Below are 5,160 nucleotides of genomic sequence, written 5' to 3' on the forward strand. Positions count from 1 at the left end.
GTGACATGTGGCAGGCCTGGACACCTCACACTCCTCCTGATGTCATCCATGACCTCATCTGCCTCATGAGGTCATCCATGACATCGCCCTCCAGGCCACCTCACTCCTTTGCATGCATGACACGTGGCGGAGCAGGACACCTCTTTTTCTTGCATGTGTGACATGTGTCCTAGCAGGACACCTCACAGGACACCTCATAGGGACACCTCACCCTCTTCTTGGCCTATAAATAGGCCACCCCTCTTCCTTCTTCTTAACACATGAAGAGCACCAGAGAAAGAGAGTGAGAGGAGAGAGTAGTTCTGAAGGTGAAAGCCCAAGAAGGAGTTCTTGAGCTATGAAGGTCCATCTTCTTCCTTCTTCTCCCTTTCAGCCAACCTTCTGCCTTCCTGCGAGCTAGCACTCTCCGGAAAGCTGATCATTCCGAAGCTTCGCGTGGACGAGTCATCGAGGCCGGACGCTTGTGCGGCTGCGAAGCATCCTTGAAGGAACCTCGTTCTAAAGGTAAGAGATCTGATCTCTTTTATGGTTGAGATATGATCTCAATCTTCAAATTAAAAGAAGTTATGATTTATGCATATTTATTTGAATCATACAATCCTCGGGATCTGAGGGCTTTGTGATATTTGGTGTCAAAGCAAAGGATTAGTGGAGACTATCCGATTTCTGGGAACTCTCACGCGTGATCGTGTGACGAAGCGTGGCTCTCCACCCGGGGGCTCATATGATGAGTGCTTTGATAGGCGCGCGCGGGTGTCACCCTATATATTGAGATTGAGCCCGTGCCACATGTGATGTGCAGTTGAAGACTGTCTTCGACTGGTACCAGAGTTAAAATATCTAAAATATCAAGCATGTTATGGGTTAAAATGTTTAACCCGTTCTTTCCGCATAAATTTTTTTTGAAATTCATGCTTAGCCCTCTGCACGCACACCATCAGAAATCTGAGCCATGGACCAAGGTTCAAGGCATAGTCCACCTTGGCTCCACAGAGGTAATCAATTGTCACTAAGTGAAGGTTCAAACCGAAAGGTACCTACACCTATTACATAATATAAGATACTCAGCACTTTATTTTGATTTTTTTTAATTTTATTTTGATTTTAAATTTTTTAAATATTTAATTTATGTGGGGGATTGTTGAATTAAATTAAATATTTTAAAATTTTGAAAACTAAATTAGTCAACGGCCAAGTGGCAAGCATCCGTGCACAAGCAAGGGAGCAAACATGGAAAAATTTCCAAAGAAAGCAAACCATGACAAGTGTCATGCATCTAGTGCAAGAGCAAGTATGGAAAGGCTCATCGAAGAAGGAAGGAAGCATGAACGGCCAAGATGCAATAAGCCGAAGAATCAAAGGAGCACAAGAAGACACGTCATCAATTTGCGGGAGGGGAATTTTCTTCTTTTGACGAGCCTGAGCCCATATAAAGGGCTCTAGGGATCATTTCAAACACAATCAAAATGTTCTCTTCTCCCTATTCCAAGAGTGTAGATAAAAAGGGCTCTAGGGATCATTGGGGAGAAAAGAAATAAAGAAAAATTTTCTTCTCCTCATAATTTTTCTAAGTTTCTTTTGAGGTATCTGTAAGCGTGAACGTACTGTTGGGAATTGTATCCTAAATGTCAATCGTCAGCATGTTGATGATTAAATGAATTGACAAATCAATAAAGTATTTTTTGGCATTATTCATCATTTTACATCTTCAAATGAACTCTTATATGATGAAGTCCTTAGGACTTATTAATGATAAAGGAGGATTTATCTTCGAGTCCTTAAACTAGTTCGCGACCAAATGATATGTTGTTACTAGGACGACAACATTATCGAGATTAGGTCGTTGTGTGACATATACGTTGGTTGTCCTCTTAACCAAGGAGTGTGGAGACACTGGTATGCCATACAGGTGAAGTGTAGGAGTACATTTCACTGAACGTGACCAATTCCGGAACGCTCTACTGTCGAGAGATGTTCCGAGTGGATATGGGTATAAGTTTGGCCCTCTGACCTGAGACCGCAACTTGTGACTAGCAAGCAACTCATTGTACTTTGGTACCGGACTACCTGGATTTCTAATTCAGTGACGGAAGGTCACTGGGTGCAGTCAAGTACTTGCGTAGTCAGTTGTGAGTCGAGATGGAATTGACCCCTCCTGGAAACAGGAGATAATGTCTTGTGATTAATTTAGCAAAACCTTGGCCAGGGTAATCTCAGTGAGGAGTCACGGGATATCTAAAGTTAATCACATAATGGATGTACTAATTATAGGGTTGACAGTGAGCTCTAAGTCATCCTGGCATTAGGAGTCAAAGGGATTGAATTATACAGTAACCATAGTTCAAGGTTCCAGAATATTTGCTTCGCATATATTCGGCCTATCCGGACGTCGGGTACCATTGCTAGATGGTCACATCGATTAGTGTAGGAAGTCGTTCCTATACTACCGGCTTAGGTTCGAACCTATGAGGTCACACGCATAGAAGATTCCTGATTGATCAAGAAGGCTGATGAATGATTAAGAATCATTCAGGGGTAATTTGGTCAATTCGATTAGCAAATTATCTTATAAAATAATTAAAGTAATTATCGGAGGATTGATTAGTAATTAGATTGCTAATGAACTCAATTGGATTGAGTAATTAGACAAAGGATGAGCCAAATTGAATTAGATTCAATTCTGGGCTCAATCAGGGTTTTTGACCTGATTGGATTAGGTCTGAATCAAGAGGACTTAGGTTGACCAAATTAAATTAGATTAAATTTGTGCTTAATTAGGGATTGACCTAATTGGATTAGGTTCAACCCATGGTAATTGAATCATTCTAATTGTTAGGATTTAATTAAATTAAATGGGTTTGATCTGAAACTATTCGGATCTTGAAATCCACTTGTCACATATCCATGCATGGCGCCATAAATTGATTTTTAATATGATTAAAAATTAATTTAATTTATTTAATGGTGCCATGGGACACTTGGCAACATCAGGGACCTCTTTCATCATTAGATGGGTCGAAATGGAGAGATAAATTCATGAAAAGAATTGGATAAGATCAAATTCTCTCTCTTCATGACATATGCCATCCTTATCTTTATCTCACTTCTAATTAAGGTTGAATTTCGAATTTAATCACCACAAAATCACCACGTGACCCTCTAATCTGATTAGGGGCATGGGAATTTCGAAATTGAAAGAGGGAAGTGGCAACATGATGAATGGTTTAGATTAGATCAAGCTTCATCATGTAATGGCACATGAACTTGAATTTTGAATTCAAAATTCAAAACCCCACAAAATCCTCCACAAATATGGGATGGTTGGCATGAAGTTAGGTAGGAGAGCAACATTAAAAGGACCTCCATCATCTGGTGGTCGAATTCAAGGAAAAAAGAGAGAAAAAGAAAAAGAACTACGTATGGCTTGATCCCCCTTATGAAGGGGTACGTAGGCAACCCGATCAGGTTCAGCCATGGTTTTAAAAAAAAAAAAAAAATCCGCATGCTTAACACTGAAGAACCTAGGATTCACTTTCAGTGGTATCAGAGCAAAGGTCCAAGAGTTGTGACCGATCTCCGGAAACTCTCACGCGTGATCGTGTGACGAAGCGTGGCTCTCCATCCGGAGGCGTATAGAGATGCGTGCTCTGATAGGTATACATGGGTGTCACCCTATTTTTAATAGGACCGAACCCATGTAGGAGTGGAGACTCCCCCTTTCAGTGGTATCAGAGCCAGGTTCATGTTTAAACTTTTATGTTTTAATTCTTGTAATTAAATCTGAAATCATGAGCATGCTTAGATTAGATCTAAAGTATTTTTTATGATTGATTTAATTGCTGATTATGCATGATTAACTAGATCTGAAATTTTGAATGCATATGATGCATGTTTGTGTTAAGATTTGTAACATATATAAATCTGAAATCATAATATTGTTTAGATTAGATCTAAATAAGATTTATGATTCATATGATCTCTGATTTTAATGAACAAATCAGATCTGAAAATAAAAGTGAAAAAACAAATACATAAGATGTATGTTGTTTGTATTAATTCATGTTGTTATGTATATGTGATGCATGAACATTAAATATAATGACTTAAACATGAATTTAATCTGATTACATGTGATTAATTACAAAAACTCAGATCTGAAAATATGTTTTAAGAACTGAAAGATTGTAATTAATATGTAATTAAAAAGAAATATGCAATGATCAAAACTTTCATAAGTCTAAACTTAATTGAGAATTAAGTGTTATGAAATAGAATTGTAACTCAATTAATTGACATTGCATCATTCTTTGGGCATATGGGTTAGCTTGAATCAAGTTCCTAGGATTGAGTTAGACCTAAGGTTAGAATCATACATGGACAAATAGAATTAATTGATCAAATCTAATTAAGTAGTAACTAGATTAGGTCAAGAAAATTCTAGATCAATTTACAATAGTTGTAGATGGATCAAGTCCATGTCTTTAATTAGACCAAGATGGAACTTGATTTAGGCTCAGAGGTGTAGCCCGAGTCATTTGAGTAATCAAATCGAAATTGATTAACCAGTCGGTGTCTAAGGTAAGTTTGGCAGTTTTGACCGGTGGTTTTTAATTGGGAGCTACTCGCACTGATTCGTCTTTGCCGAGTTAATGGCATATCCCTTCCACCGATCTCACTTACCTGGCCGACATGGTCAATCACATTTTGATTGGATCACTTAATGATTCGAGTTAGCCCATGCCTATAAGGAAAATCAGTTTGACTGATTTAGGTGTCTCCTTAACCGGTTTGAGTCTAATCTGATTTGGTGAAGTCAGTGGGAGAAATTAGACTAACCGGATCTTCTCATCTATCCTAATTATGAAATCCTCTAAAATTATTAGGTCCTTAAAATGAAATGGTTATGGGGATAACTAGGTCATAGCCTCCCATTAAGTTGGGTGATAATGGGTCCAATGTTTTCATAATTATTGGAGGCGCGACACGCCTGGTACTTATCAAGCATTGGAATTGTCATTCAATATATGATGAGTTAAGTGTACCTTCAATAGGCGGTCAGGTGAGCCGAGCCACACTCGGGCTTGGTCGTCTATTAGTTGATTAGACTTAATCCTATCATTTAATGGTTGGACCTGACTAGGGTATTCGGTGGAGGCGTCA

At 38.7% G+C, this 5,160-nt stretch overlaps 1 long non-coding RNA gene across 1 annotated transcript; it reads left to right on the top strand.

The window, feature by feature from the left end:
- Positions 1–303: 303 nt before the first annotated feature.
- LOC120104876 lies at positions 304–1,698 on the top strand. The gene is made up of 2 exons (XR_005507226.1): positions 304–504; positions 1,185–1,698. It is a non-coding gene; the product is annotated as an uncharacterized LOC120104876 (long non-coding RNA).
- Positions 1,699–5,160: the final 3,462 nt, after the last annotated feature.

The sequence above is a fragment of the Phoenix dactylifera genome, unplaced genomic scaffold (genome assembly GCF_009389715.1).
Source record: "Phoenix dactylifera cultivar Barhee BC4 unplaced genomic scaffold, palm_55x_up_171113_PBpolish2nd_filt_p 000138F, whole genome shotgun sequence".
Taxonomy (NCBI): domain Eukaryota; kingdom Viridiplantae; phylum Streptophyta; class Magnoliopsida; order Arecales; family Arecaceae; genus Phoenix; species Phoenix dactylifera.